This window comes from Numida meleagris, chromosome 12 (genome assembly GCF_002078875.1).
Source record: "Numida meleagris isolate 19003 breed g44 Domestic line chromosome 12, NumMel1.0, whole genome shotgun sequence".
In the NCBI taxonomy this organism is placed as follows: domain Eukaryota; kingdom Metazoa; phylum Chordata; class Aves; order Galliformes; family Numididae; genus Numida; species Numida meleagris.
In genome coordinates, this window is record NC_034420.1 from 1,624,913 (window position 1) to 1,639,192 (window position 14,280).

Consider the following 14,280-nt stretch of genomic DNA (forward strand, 5'->3'; position numbering starts at 1 on the left):
ACCTTTCTGCCAAGTTTCTGAGGCATTTATTTTATCAATAACTTCCTTTAAAATCAGACATTCTAGTTCACCTCTTTTAGGCTTCAGACTTGCAGCATTTGTATTTCTATATTTTTTATTGATCTAGTTGCCCATTCTTCACAGGGCCTGCTTAGCCTGAACTTTAATTGCTGAGACAATTCTTTGCAATTTCCTTCCTCAATATTATTGATTTTAGTTCTTTCCATTTTTCTAAATTACAAGAATTTGCTTATTTCTCTTGAAGAGGAGCTGCCATCTTGAACCACGTTTTGCTGCTCAGTTGGTGAGTTTCCACAAATCTCAACTATAAAAATATCTCATTGTTTCAGAATGTTAAAACTTTGCAATCTAGTTTCACATTGATTTATATAGCTTATCTCTCTTGTAAAAGCTACCTCACCAACAACGGAAAATCTGTTTGTCTGGTACTGGGACAATTTATAACACCATGTTCCACTTTCACAATTTCTTTCCCACTCATTCCTCTGTCATTGGTATCCGCATGATTCACAACAACCATTCTCTCTAACACTAAATGTGGATACAGAGATCCAGAAAAGGCCTCAATGGCACTGCAGAAAAGGAGACTTCCTCCCGGATTTTAATAATACATTTTGTTAACACCTCCCAGAATGAGACCTGAATGATCACTCACTCATGTTTAACTTCTGATTTTCTCTAATTCTTATATCTTGCCATGACAAGCTTCAGCCTCAGACAGTTATCTCCTTTTTATACTTTGATATTTATTCACTCTCTTAGTACACAGGAGTTGCCTCTTTTTATTTCATATTCTTGATCTCTGGATCACACTCTCCAGTTTCTCAAATTCATTGAAAGTTTGACCCTGACCTTCAAAATGCATCTAGGAGTATCCACAAATTTTGTGACTGAGTTATTTGTTAAATCACCTAAGCCATTAATTAACATACTGAATAGAACCGGGCCCAGGACATATCCTAGCCAGGCGTCAGTCAAAATAACTTCTCAGTCTGACAGTGCACCATTGCCACCCACATGACTGTAATATCACGTACCTTCTAAATGATGAACCTGAAGCTATGAACTGCGTCCTGCCTGCCAGGACAATTAACTTGGCCATGATTTCCCTTACTCCTTTCTGAATCCAGACCGGAGTCTGCAGGAAGGAGGGCTGCCCGCTAGATGGACTATTCCGAGTACACTGCAGGCCATCTTTGCTGGAAGCCCACTTATGGCCTCTGATCATGGCAGTATGTGGATCTATCTGCACATATGCCATAAATCTCATTGCCCCAGGAAGCACTGGCTTTTCTATGCTTTCACAATACAGTTATGTGTTAGTAGAAGGGCTGCAACATATGGTCTCTCCCTTATACAGAAAGAAGGTAAGTGTCTCACCCAGCCAGAAATACTGGGCACACTGATATAGACCATATTTCTTTAGTCTGCTTCCGAGGGAATAATGTGGAACAGTTTCAAAAGCTTTCCTAAAGCAAAATATGTCCCATCTGCTGCCTCCTCTTCATCTACTAGACGTTATTTTCTCAAAGAAGGAAATTACAGTGAGATCGCATGATTTATTCTTGGTAAATCTATGATGTTGTTGTTGTTTTGTTTTTTTTTTTTTAATCTTCTATTTGCCTTAAATTGATAATGTAATTTTTTTTTTCAGACTCATTTCTGTGAAGAGTGGTCTCCCGCTCCCTGATTTCTATTTTTTCAAAAATGTTAACTGTTTGCTCTTGTATAGTGCTCAGTGATCTCACCTGCCCTTCCAAGAACTTCCAGGATAGTCACTAACACTTCAGTAATTGCTTCAGCTACTGTCTTCACCCAGGGCAGTTTGAGGCCAGAGCTTCTGATCTGGAAGAGCAAAGACAGAACAAATACAAGGCACAAAAACAGTGTAAAAGGACATGAGGGAGTAGGCCAAGCCCAGATTAGTTGCTCTTATCTCCTCTTTGAGGAGGCTCAGGCTCCTCTCACAATGGGCAGTTTAGAAGAGCACAGCATAGCAGGAAGCTGCTTCCCAGCTGAGGAAAAGCAAGCTGACAGCTCCAGGAAGGCTGTAGCTCAAAATACATTTATAGTTAAGAACTTTTGGTCTACTGTGCTGAAGGGAATTTAAATACCAGGAGCAACAGTAGCTGTGGATGTGATGACAGAGATAGGCAGAACATGAAGGGGTCTTTTATGAGACACCTATGTGGATGCTAGAAAGTGCTAGGGAGGAGCATGAGGTCCTACTACATGTCACAAATTTTAAAGGGAAATGCAAGCGAAGGATCCTGGAAGGCAAAGTCAAACTGCTGGCTAGAAGATTTAGCCCTAGGGTACTGTTGACAGTTTCTCCCAAACCCTTCCAGTTACACATACAACCCCAATTAGGCAGAGGAGAAGAAGACACTACCCGGAGGTGACGGTCTCCATCAAAAGTCAAAAGTGAAATCAGACTTTTCACAAGGAAAACGTATATGATGTGTTTAATTAAGAGGGAGCTGGGGGAAATCTGTCATGAGCTAAAGCAAACATTGCTAAGGGTTGGTAAAATAAAAATGCTCTGTGTATCTAGATAGTTCAGAGAAAAAGCTCAGCACAGGGATGAAAACAATTCATAGGTGAAGTTGTATTATATCAAGATGACATCAGACTAAGAAGTTAAACAAAGGTGCCCCCTTCCCAAATTAAGAACTATAAACGTGTGTATGTAAAGCAAAAGTAATTTCTAAAAAAGCTAAATTAGCCCAGATAATAAAATCAGATCTGGACACAGCAAAAAAAAGTAAAACGCAATGACAAAGCTGATGGTATGCCATAGTACACAGTCACAAGCAATAGAAGAGAGTATAGGTCATAAGAGTGAAATAATTTTTTATGTATTTAAAAAATGTTTAAAGGAATTTAGTGAGACTAAAATGTGTACTGGAAAAGAGTATTCTGGCTGTACTGGCTGAGCTGTAAGAATGTAAGTATACGAGTGGAGTTATCTCATCAGTCACCAGCAAAAGAAGAGTAAGTGTTTAATGCTGAGAGGTGAAACACTAAACATGGCGACCTCTATTATTCATAAATAAATCGAGATAATGGTACAAAGGAATAAAAGGCTGGAGAACCAATTTACAGAAACACAGTATGACTGCTTTTCAGAACTATTAGATCCTGAACATTCAGGAAGAGAGGCTGCTCTCTACCTAAATATTATGCAGGATACGAAAGGAGTATTTTCAAGAAGAGGTAGTCAATGGACCAACAGAGAATATGGGCGGCTCTTACAGAACAGAAAATGGTGTCTCGCGGTGCAATGGTTATGACTTAGGAGGTCTTAATGGACAAGGAGCTAACCACCAACGCTCAGGGTGAAAGCGTGATAACATGGGAGAAGTCATTAGAAATAAGGAATCAGTTCAACCTCTGGGTACAGCACCACTGAAACTACTAGTATATCTAATTCTGATGTTCACATTTAAAGCTGTTGAAAGATTAGATTGGGGGCAGGAAAGAGCCATAAGAAGTATATGAGAAGAACGTGTAACTGAGAAACTTAAACAGCTCAATTGTGGGGAGATTCGATAACTACCTTCACAAGGGGAAAATATCAACCAGCACTTTTTAATCTAGCAGAGACAGAAGAAAGACTAAGGGCTGAAAAATTGAAGTGATTCAAACCAGAAATGAAACACACATTTTTTTAACAGTAGTGATGATTAAATTTGGGAACAAACTACCACCTGAAGTGATGGATTTTGCAACTCTTGACATCTGGAACATATGTTCCTGTAAAGTTCAAGTTTTGATAAATAAGAATTTTTTTTTCCTGAAAAAAATAAAAATAAAAAAACCCACACAATTTTGTCAGAAAATTCCTAGCCATTATTTGGGTTACTTCTCTATTTTAAAAGGATACTAGATGAGCCAGAGAAATTGCTCTGCACATTGAAAGTTGGTAAAAATGATAATTAAAAGAAGAATAATGGAATTCCTAGATAAGAAACACGATATTGTAGGAGCTAATTATCACAATGTCTGTAATGAACATTTTGCATCACTAATATTTTAGAATTATTTGAACATATCTTTATAATAATGATCAAAAGGGAACTGCTTGACATAATCTACTTGAACATTCAAAAACCTTTTGACAGCCTCAGGCAAGGCCTATTCCAGAAGAATCCTCTATGGCCAGATATTTTGGATGCTACACAAAGTCAAACCACAGACCGGCATGCAGAGATTAGAATAAGAGCCGGAACACTGCCTAGTATTACAAACAGGTATTTCACTACAAGATTTAGCTTTTATGTAGAGGTGTTAAGTGACAGTATTCCAAGTATAATTTTTGTAATTGCAATTAAGGCACCAAGAACTCTTGTGCAAGTGCTTTTAATACACTACAGGAATGAAATATGGCACATAAGGCACAGACAACTTGTAGAGCATCATTAAACATACCACAATCGTTAACAAATGTGCCAAGGACAGCTAGTACATCTGTATGTAATTCAAGCGGAGGAGTTGGGATCCACTTTTTTTTTTTTTGAGTAACATACTTCAGAAAATTCCAGCTTATCCTGAGTCAATAGGATGTGAAATACAACCGAAGAAAATATCCTCTCGGGAATTTTCATTGGACTGAGAATTGTGGCACTTCTCAGTAAATGTCAGGCTTATCAGTGTTGTGAGTAAGCATCAGTTAGCTCTCAAACAAGCTGACTCTGTTCATTTTTCTCAGTACTGTATGTAATATTCTCCTGGCAGGGAACAGCTCTTTTAGTAGACTGCAGCACAAATTTGTAAAAGAAGCTTGCCTCAGCTCTGATCCAAAAACTGAAAGAGATCTAGGATATACTATATCACTGCAGAAAGATCTGCTTTCTGACTTAAACTCTGGACTGTTTGAAGTTAAAGGAACATAAGAAATATCAGTTTTTCCTTTCAGAGAAAAACATAGATTAATTGTAAGAAAACGCTCTTCTTAATATTTGGTTACCTGCTTCAAATTAGATCAGTAGCTTCAAGTATATCTTTGACCTGTGAGTGGTTAACGACATCAATATTTGCAACACATTTTCATCCTCTTATAAGGGTTCTTTGTTCATTTCCACCATGTAAGCTTTTCTCTTTATATCGCTAGATGAGACCTAGCAGCATCTTGGTGAGATCTTCATTAGCATTCAAATAAAAATTCATCGCTTGCTTGTATAGTGGGGGAGATGAGTTCAGTGCTCACTGTTACCATCAGAAGTGTTTACATTCGCAGCTATGTTTCATTTTCTTTTGACAGAACATAACAAAGCACAAGAAAGCCTGCATTGGGTCAGATCGAAGGTTCCCCTACTGCAGTGCCTGGTTTTACATAAAAATGTCTGGGGAATGAGCTTAAGAACACAGCCAGAATACAGTGATGCTTTCTTGGAACATTATTCTGTTTCCCAACATGCCTTTGGATTTTTCGAGCCACCATCTTTGGGTTTACTATCTAACAGGTTTCGCCATAACTTCATTTATCTCCATTAACTTTTCCTGATAACCCCAGAGCACAAGTAAACTTTGAGCATCCATAATATTCTACAGCAAAGGATTTCGCAGCTTAATTACAAGTTTTGTGAAGAACCATAAGACAGATTGATTTCAAGTTCTTGCTTTGGAAGAGACACTAAAAGGGCTTCTCAGTTTGGAGAGAAGGCAACAAGGGGGATATGAGTAAGGCTGAAAAAATTGTGGCTGTAGCTACAAGAGGTGGACAGTCCAGGCAGATGACTGTCAGTCTGACCTGCTAGAGCATTTCTTATGTCACTGTAACTAGATTACCTGCATCTTCAGTAGTCCTTCAATGGATTCCACAATGGATTTGTTAAATGTGGTTTCTCACTGGAAAAATGTTCTCTAACAGACCAGATTTTATCCATGTATGCATTTTATTCTTATAATTTCCACTCACTTGCTCAGTACAGACTCCAATGTGACGGTCTGCAGTTCTCCACTTCACTCCTGGGGACCTTCTCAGCGACTGTTGTCACATTAACCATCTTCCATACCTCCTGCAGGGAGACTGATTTAAGTGATGGGTTACAAACTATAGTAGCTCTATAATTGCGTATTTGTTTTCCTTCAGAGCTCTTGAGTGAATACCATATGGTCTTGGCACTTTCTGACTCTTCATCTTATCAATTAGTCCTAAAATGCATTTTAATGTCATTTAATTTGAGACAGTTCCTTACACTTGTCCCCATAAGTTTGGCTCTCAAGGGAGAATAACCAACCTCAACCACAGCAAACATCAATAAAGCTTTGTTTGCCTTTCAGTGCTTTTCCTCTCTTACAGTAATTCACAAATCTCTGGAAAAGTACCTGATTGCAGTCAATTTAAATATCTCTACTAGCTGTTTTTATTATCCTTTTACCAAGTTCTTCCTTAAGGGTTTCCCTTACCTACCCTACAGGTGTAGCTTGATAGTTTACGGTTTTTGTTGGTAGGTTTTTTTTGTAGGTTTTGCTTGTTTGTTTGTTTTGGGTTGCTGTTGTTTTGTGTTTCTTTTTAAATACTTTCTTTATTTGCTCAGAACTCCCAGACTTTGAATACTGACTTGCACTCGGCAGTTGGAATATTGCCTTTTTTGTCCCCTGCAGAATCATTCCACTTCGTGATATATTGCTCTGAGCTTCGGATAGGGTACTTTCATCTAGTTTCTCATCTTCTGCATGCTTATATCTGCTGCTTTTAATTTCCTTTTAAGAAGCTCCTGCATTTTTGAATAGGTCCCATTCATAAGTTAGTTATTACTGTGAAGTAGTTATGGGAGGAATCAAATACCCTTAAGACAATCTGTCATTAACGCCTTGGAAAAAAGAAAAAAAAAGATAGGTATCCACCCAGGTATTTCAAAAGCAAGCAGGCTTTGGAGGAACGAGAACTCCTCCAGCTAGAAAGGGAAGGATAGAGAGCACTGCCACCACACTGCACCCTTGTGGCTTACAGGAATTAATGATTTATATGTCATGGCTAAGCTGTGTTGTTTTTTGAGTGGCTGATATCCAGCTCATGTGAGACAAAAAAAAAAAAAAAAGGTCTCACAAAACAACAACAAAAAAACATCTACCCAAGAACAAAAACAAAACAGCTAGTATTGGGCCCGCCTCCGTGGGATGCAATGTGAGCCATGCACCCCTATGTGCAAACCAGGGCAAGCGTGCAGGGGTAACAGCAACAGCTCTTTGGGTGCTATGTCACCAGCCAATGCTGTCCCAGACTTGGACATGTCAGCAGCTGGTCGAACTCAGCACTTTTAGGATTCTGGTCCCTCTCAGGATACCAGTGTGCCCAGGTAGCTTTCTGCTCGCAGCTGAGGGTGTCCCAGCACAACAGCACCTTATCTGCAGGGACAGACTCCCTTCTTGTGCAGACAAGATGTACAAAGTGCAGTGTAAATGGGAATGCAGAGCAGGCAGCCGGCAGCACCCAGGCAGGCCTGCAGACACACAGTAACTCACATTGTGAGGTTTACCAGATGTTTCAGCCTCACACGGAAGCCACATGCGTGTCCTACTGCCAGAACTGTGTTTTGCCTCGTGCTGTGTTGCCCTCCTGCAAGGGCCCTGGAAAATGCTGGTGGTTTGAGAGTTACTTTCCCTTCCTAAAACTGGTGGCACCACAGGTTTGTGTAGTCAAGTAAATACCAACAGGAAATAAATCACAGCTTGGAGAAATGCTGTTCTCCACCCTTCCTCCAGCATCACTTGTTTACACTGCTGCGCTGCAATCTGAAAAATGCCATCTATAATGAATACTAACTAGTGGGAGTCTCTCTCAGCAATGTGTTACTAAGCCTGATTGCTGTGCAGTATAATACACCAGGAGAGAGCGGGGGTTGGCTGCGTGTCTCTGCTCCATGCAGTCATAGAAACTGTCAAACCTAGGTGCCTCTGTGATCTCCAAGCAGCATGTCTCCCTACAACCTTTCCTAGCTACCCATTTATTTTTAAAATGTTACCTTGCTACTGTAGCTCTGTTCTTTCAACCAATTTTATTGTCATTATTATTTCTATTTAAAATTCGTGTACTTTTGCAATTTAATCTTTTTTCCAAGCCAATTCACAGCAATATGTTAACTGCTGCCTTGTAATAGGAGTCACCTAGAGGTAATATTCAAAAGTCCTCACTATTAAGAAATGACTCACCTCTCTGTTACAAAATCTGCACCGAATTGCCTTTCACTCCTGCCCTCAGTAAATTCATGTGTCTCAGCTTCATCACCAAGAACGTTTCCAGCCTCGCGGTGAGTGCCTGCCTGCGGAGGGCACACACAAAACCAAAGGATGCCAGAATGACAGAACGCTTTTCACGCATCACTGATTTCTAAAGTACTTCTGCAGCTCCTCCAGCTAAAAGAACCAGGAAGGAGAAGGGACCTATGCTGAAGAAGATGGTAAAAAAAGGGATGAAGTAGTAAAGCGTCCTAACAGGTCCCCCGCACACCCTTCAAAATTCCTGCTCTCAAAATGGAATGCATCTGCCTATATTCTGGGACTCGGAGGATACTTTGCATTTCCCTCCTCTGCCAGTAGGTTACATCTTCCAAACATTTCGAGGCACGGCTATGATAATTCTACCTAACATAATGCACGGAAAAGTGGTACTGACCACAAGGCTTGTTAATGCATGATTAAGAGTTTGTTGAGGCATGGTTTTCTGCCCTTTAGAATACCAAATTGAGGCGAAACTAAAGTTTCTGAAATCCAGCAAAGGGTTCGTACTGATGCAATGCATGTTCATCATTCAACTGATACACAGGAGCGTTCGTATCAGTATACATACGCCTCCTGTACACACAATACCAAATGCCCCTGCAGAAGTGCTTTGAGACAAAGCCTAATGCTTTGCTTTGGTAAGATCAAACTTAACTGTCAGGCGGCTGTTTTGAGCAGGAGATACGAGAACTCATCACACATGCACTTACAATGAGCTGTGCAAAGGTCATTCTGTTCTGTGAATAAGCCCGTGTCAACACCGAGCATATATTAGAGTTCAGGAAACACTTTGCTGAAGAGATCCAGGCTTTCTGGGTTAAAAGGTTATGAAATTTATTCTAATCTCTATTTCTATTTTCTTAGATCTTCACTACCAATCTATTACAGGCAAAGAAGTTAGCGCAGCTAAATTTAAGGTTTCCCGACTTCTTCTTTTATATGACTCTGATCATATCTCTACAAGGCTATTCAGAGTTGTAGGACAAAATGTTCAGAATACTCCCAAGCTAACCTGAAATTTCTTATTCATGTAAAACTGAATTTGCTCCTTAATTTCTCAGACAGATTTTTTTGTTAAAATATTCCTTTTACCATTTTCTCGAGACTCTTTTGTGTCTCTGTGCTTTAGCACAGGTTTTCTCCTGGTAAGAGGTCCATATCATTGCCTTCACAACTGTCCTTAAAGTTCTTCCATGTTGAAGCAACTTGAATCATTAAAACTTATATTCTACAAGCTGAACAGAATAGTTAAAATTTAATTTCCAGGAAAAGAAAAACACCAGAATAATCTGAATTATTTCTAAGCACATAGAAACTAATAAGGAGATGAGGGCTTGTCAACATTAACTCCTCATGAAGAAATCAAGCTGACTCAGTCTAATTTCCCTCTCTGGAAGATAAGACTTTGCAGATAGGGAAGAAGCAGCAGATGCCACATACCTCAGTGTTACTGAGGCATGTAACTTTTCCCATATGACATTCGCAAGTGAAAGAACGCCCAAGCTGCAGACACAACACAAATCTGGTTGGAATCCACGCTCTGAGATCACTTTCTAATGGTTCACTGTGAAATGTAAAGGAGAAATTGAATGGTTATTCAGCTTTCATCAGTTCCATTCAATATTTTATTGATAGCCTGGCTGAAGAAATGGACTGTTTATTAAACCTGCCAAGATTAAATCTGTGAAGAGTGACTGCAAATACACAGGAGATAGAAGTATTAAAAACTTTTGACAACTTGGACAAGCTGTCTATAAAAATAGGAATCATCTCAATTGTAATAAGCGTAGCATTTTAACTTAGGCAGGAGCAAAGTGCACAAATACAGCACATGCATCAGGTGGGCAGAAAGCAGCCTGCAAAAAAAGGTTCTAATAGCTCACAAGCTGAACAGGGGTCATTCTCTTGAGCAAAGAGAAAACACTGCATGGATACGTTAGCAGAAGAATTACCTGCAAGACATCTTGCAGGTCCTCTTACTGTATTCAATATTAGTAACGCCTCAGTGCACAGGCATGTCCAGTCTTGGATAATGCTCCTCAGGAAGGGTTGACAGGGCAAGCAGAAAGCATAACAATAGCTAGAGGTCTGGAAAACATGACCTGAATCCAAAGGCTGAGAACAGGAAGCGCTCAAAAGAGAGAAGACGGAGGAAAGAGGCAATAACAGTCCTGACAGGGTCGGGACAGTCAGGACAGGTGCAGTAACAGTCCTATAGCACACCAAAGTCTGCCACAAAATGGAAGAGAAACATTTCTGCCTATGCCACGAATGTCTTAAGCGGGTCTGATTCTGCTGAGAAAAGAGATGGACTAAGTGATAATCTGCTGCCATTTCTTCCAGCTTCATTCTTCAATGATTCTGTGCTCAGCTGATGCTGATCAGTTTGTCTGTACTCAATTTGTCCTAATGTACCCTAGTGACTTCATACAGTAATTGCTCATACACATTTACATCATTTCTGCATTAACATCATCATTAAGGTTACAGTGTTCTACCTTCAGCTTACCATCTTAAGACTATCTGTCTTACAAATACGTTATCAAAATGCTATTTGCCAAACCAACTGGACTTGCAACTCATTAATCAAAAGCCATTTTAATAATTAGTGCTCATATTTTATTTCACTAAAATCTTTGTATTTTAATTTTCCTTTCTGACCAGCACAATGGGTAAAAGGGTTTATAAGCATTTGGCACCATTACTTTCGGTCTCAAAGAGCCTAAATTAGAGCTGCTGCTGACGGAGTCTCCCATTCCACTGACATCTATAGCTATGACAGTTCTAGAGAAAAAGTGCATAAATCTTGGGCCTCTCAGATCCAAACTCATAGAAGGCACCAGACCACAGCTGCTGCCATTAGCATCTGGTCTACTCCCTACTACAAAAACGGAACCAGCAACACCTACACCCATTCTGACATCAAAAGATACGTATTTGAAATTTTTCCCAGATTATCCATTTTAGTGATTGCACATCCTGTTTGAAGAACGTATTCCTAACATCTCTGCCACTGCCATTCAACCTGTTATCTCCAGCCTATTTTCCAGTGTGCACAGAATAAGTTAACTGAATGACACGACTGCTTCTTAGTAGCAGTTACTTGCTTCAGGTGCCAAGGGAAATCAGCGCTGCCTTATCAAACAGTTATAATCAATTAGTAGTATTGACCAGAACCAGCTACAGCTCAGCTCCCCACATGACTCACCAAATTAAATGGTTGTGCTGCAGTATTGCTAGAAGGAGAGCAAAGACCCTCACAAAGCCGTGCAGGTTCTGAGAAATATCAAAATACAGCTCGCCTTCGCTGGCATATGATCAGTTAAATCAGTGTTATACAAAACCAGAAATAATGCAAGCCACAGACCTTGTTAGCTCTGTACATCCTTCCACCATTGTTAAACTGAGTTGATATGTCAGAGAGAAAATCCAAAAGATTTCAGATTTATCATGTTAATTCTTTACATCACCCTCTCAAGAATTCACTCTGCTGTCATTTTCTCTTTCATTCTGATTACCTTCTTTGCAACATATTGGTTTTCTTACTTTTACTGAATAATTCCTCGTCTATTATATCTATAATTATTCTAATAATTAAGCATGCCTTTTCATCAGCTAGCAGCTAATTACTTCTGCTCCTACCCAGCTTGCTCAGAAAACAGTCAATTCATCTGTATCCCTTTCACTCTCACTGTTGCTAAGCAGTCAATGCCAGTCAGCAGTGGCACAGTAACTGGCGTTGTATGGCTCACCCTGGTTCTAAGTGTTTTGCAGCATCAGACTGGTGGTGCTTTCCAACCTCGGAGCAAATGCTTTTCACCAGTAAGCAAGCTTTAGTCACATGCTGAAGTGCAGCACCTGTTGGTAAAGACTGTTTATCCCCGCCACTTCCAGAGCAGCTTCGGAGCTGTTAGTAAGCAGCTACTACTTGCTGCAAGGTGCAGTTTGCAATTGGAGAGATCCAAAAAGAATCAGCTAGAAAGCCAGCCTCTACCACCTGCAGTTTTCCTTCTTTTGTTGTCAGGCCTTACGCATGATTTTGTTAAGTGCAAACAGAAGTTATGAAGTAGTCAAAGCTCTCACTTCTCTGGCATTATCACACACTATCCTTCCAGACTTCGTGGTACACCACCCTGTGTCAGGTAACGTGAGAAGTGGACGTGGTCAGCATGACTCTGCTATCTCACTCTGCTTCCCACAGCCTCGTGCGAACAGCCTCTGCTCCAAAGCACTCGACCTCGAATCAAATGTCAGTGATGTGGTGACAAATCAGCCCAGGCTGCTTTTTCTCCAGTTACCTGCTATTTTGTTTGTTGTAGGTGGGAGAGAGAAGATGATGCTCTACAGCAGGGATTCCCACAGGCTCCAGTGACAGCAGCCACTTCCTTCCACAGTTAATGGTGAAATGTCAGTGGCTGATCTTTCCAGCCTTCCTAGACACCAGGCTAGGCCAAAATCCTTAAGCCTTTCATCCAGTTCATGATTACAGACTCCGGAATTAAAAAAAAAAAAGGTTGGCAATTGCAACAGTTGTGCTTGATTCCACTAAAGGGGAATTCAAAAAAGAAAAAAAAACCTGTAAAAATAAATAAAATTAAAAAAAAAAAAAACCAACACTCAGAGTGGCAGCCAGAAAGGCAAAATGTTTTTAGATGGCAGGTAGACTATTTTAGGATTCTATATTGGAGGCTCAAAGCAAATGCATATAACCTGTCAAAAAAGACTTGAGAGAAAAACAAAAAGCTAGCATCATAAAACAGCAGGATCAGGGAGGCTGTTGGAAGTTAAAAGGTATCCTGCAAAAAGCTGAAGTTGTGACTGAAAAAGGAAAACTAAAAAGAACATAAATTCTGGCAGACTAAATGTAAAAGCACAATAATGTAGACTGAAGAAAGAGTTTAGAAGCAGTTTGCTGAAGAAATAAAAAAATTGTAATAAATCCTTCTTGAACACATCAAGAGCAAGACGCTTACAAGAGCCAGTGGGCTATGTAGGTATGAAAGAAATACTCAGCAAAGATAATGCCATAGCAAAAAATCCAAAACATTTTTTAAATCACTATTTACCTGGAGAGTCTCGAGAAACTCTGAGACCACCATCTCATTTGTAAGAGATTCATAGGCTTGTCCTAATTTAAAGCACTGCTAAGAGTAGATTACAAAGCAGACGAAATGAATAACAATCTATCACTGGGAGTGGATGATATTCAAACAAGGTTTTTATAGAATGTTAAACATGAATCATCTGAGCTAATACTTAGAGTACGTAACCTTTTGCTGAAAATCACTGCTATTACCAAAGGACTGGAAGGTAACTAACAAGAAATCAGATTTTAAAAATAAATCCAGCTGCAACTCAAGAAACCACAGAACACTAAGTCTAATGTCCATACCGGTCACATTGGTGGAAGCTCTAGTAAAGATGAGAATAAGTGAATACATGAATAAATGCAACACATTTTGGAAAAGTAAACACTATTTTTGCAAAAGGAATCTGAGCCTACTAAATCTGCTGGAATTCTTTGAAGGCATCAAAAGCACATGAGCAACAGAGATCCAGCTGAGACATTTTCCTGTATTTCCAACTCACCCCCAAGCTTCCATAAACCTCAGACATTTAAGGTGATCCCTCCTTGAAACTAAACAACTGTGGTCTACAAGCAAGGACCTCACAGAGATAAATAACTCATTAAATATAAGAACTGAAGATTAGACTGAAGGAGGAGTTTTCTCAGAGGAAAAAGACCATCAGTGGTGTCCCATGGGGATATGCAATAAGGCCTATAGTGTTCAACGTATTCAGAAATGATCTGGAAAGAAGGTGGAATGGCAAAATGAAGAAGATTTCTGATTAAAATGGAATTCATTAGGAAAATAATTAGCGCAAAAATGCAAAGACATGATGGCACTGAGCAGACTCACAATAAAATGGAAGACAAATTTCAGCGCTGACAACTACAATCTGGCTATCTGAGAAAAGCAACACTAACTTTCCAAACAGAGCAATGCACTCTGAACCAGTTTGCACAATTTC

The 14,280-nt window shown here is 39.7% G+C and overlaps 1 long non-coding RNA gene across 33 annotated transcripts in view; it reads right to left on the bottom strand.

Moving 5' to 3' along the window:
• The window catches only part of LOC110405583, a 64,288-nt gene that overhangs the window by 45,533 nt on the left and 4,475 nt on the right, over positions 1 to 14,280 (bottom strand). For 26 of the 33 annotated variants that reach the window (XR_002442987.1, XR_002442989.1, XR_002442993.1 and 23 more), the window contains 5 exons: positions 12,546 to 12,823; positions 9,688 to 9,811; positions 8,179 to 8,288; positions 5,942 to 6,041; positions 1,770 to 1,866 (listed from right to left, as the gene is read on the bottom strand). This is a non-coding gene — a long non-coding RNA (uncharacterized LOC110405583). Of the gene's footprint in view, positions 1 to 1,769; positions 1,867 to 5,941; positions 6,053 to 8,178; positions 8,289 to 9,687; positions 9,812 to 12,545; positions 12,824 to 14,280 lie in introns of all 33 variants that reach the window. The other 7 variants (XR_002442984.1, XR_002442986.1, XR_002442997.1 and 4 more) reach the window with 5 other exon arrangements.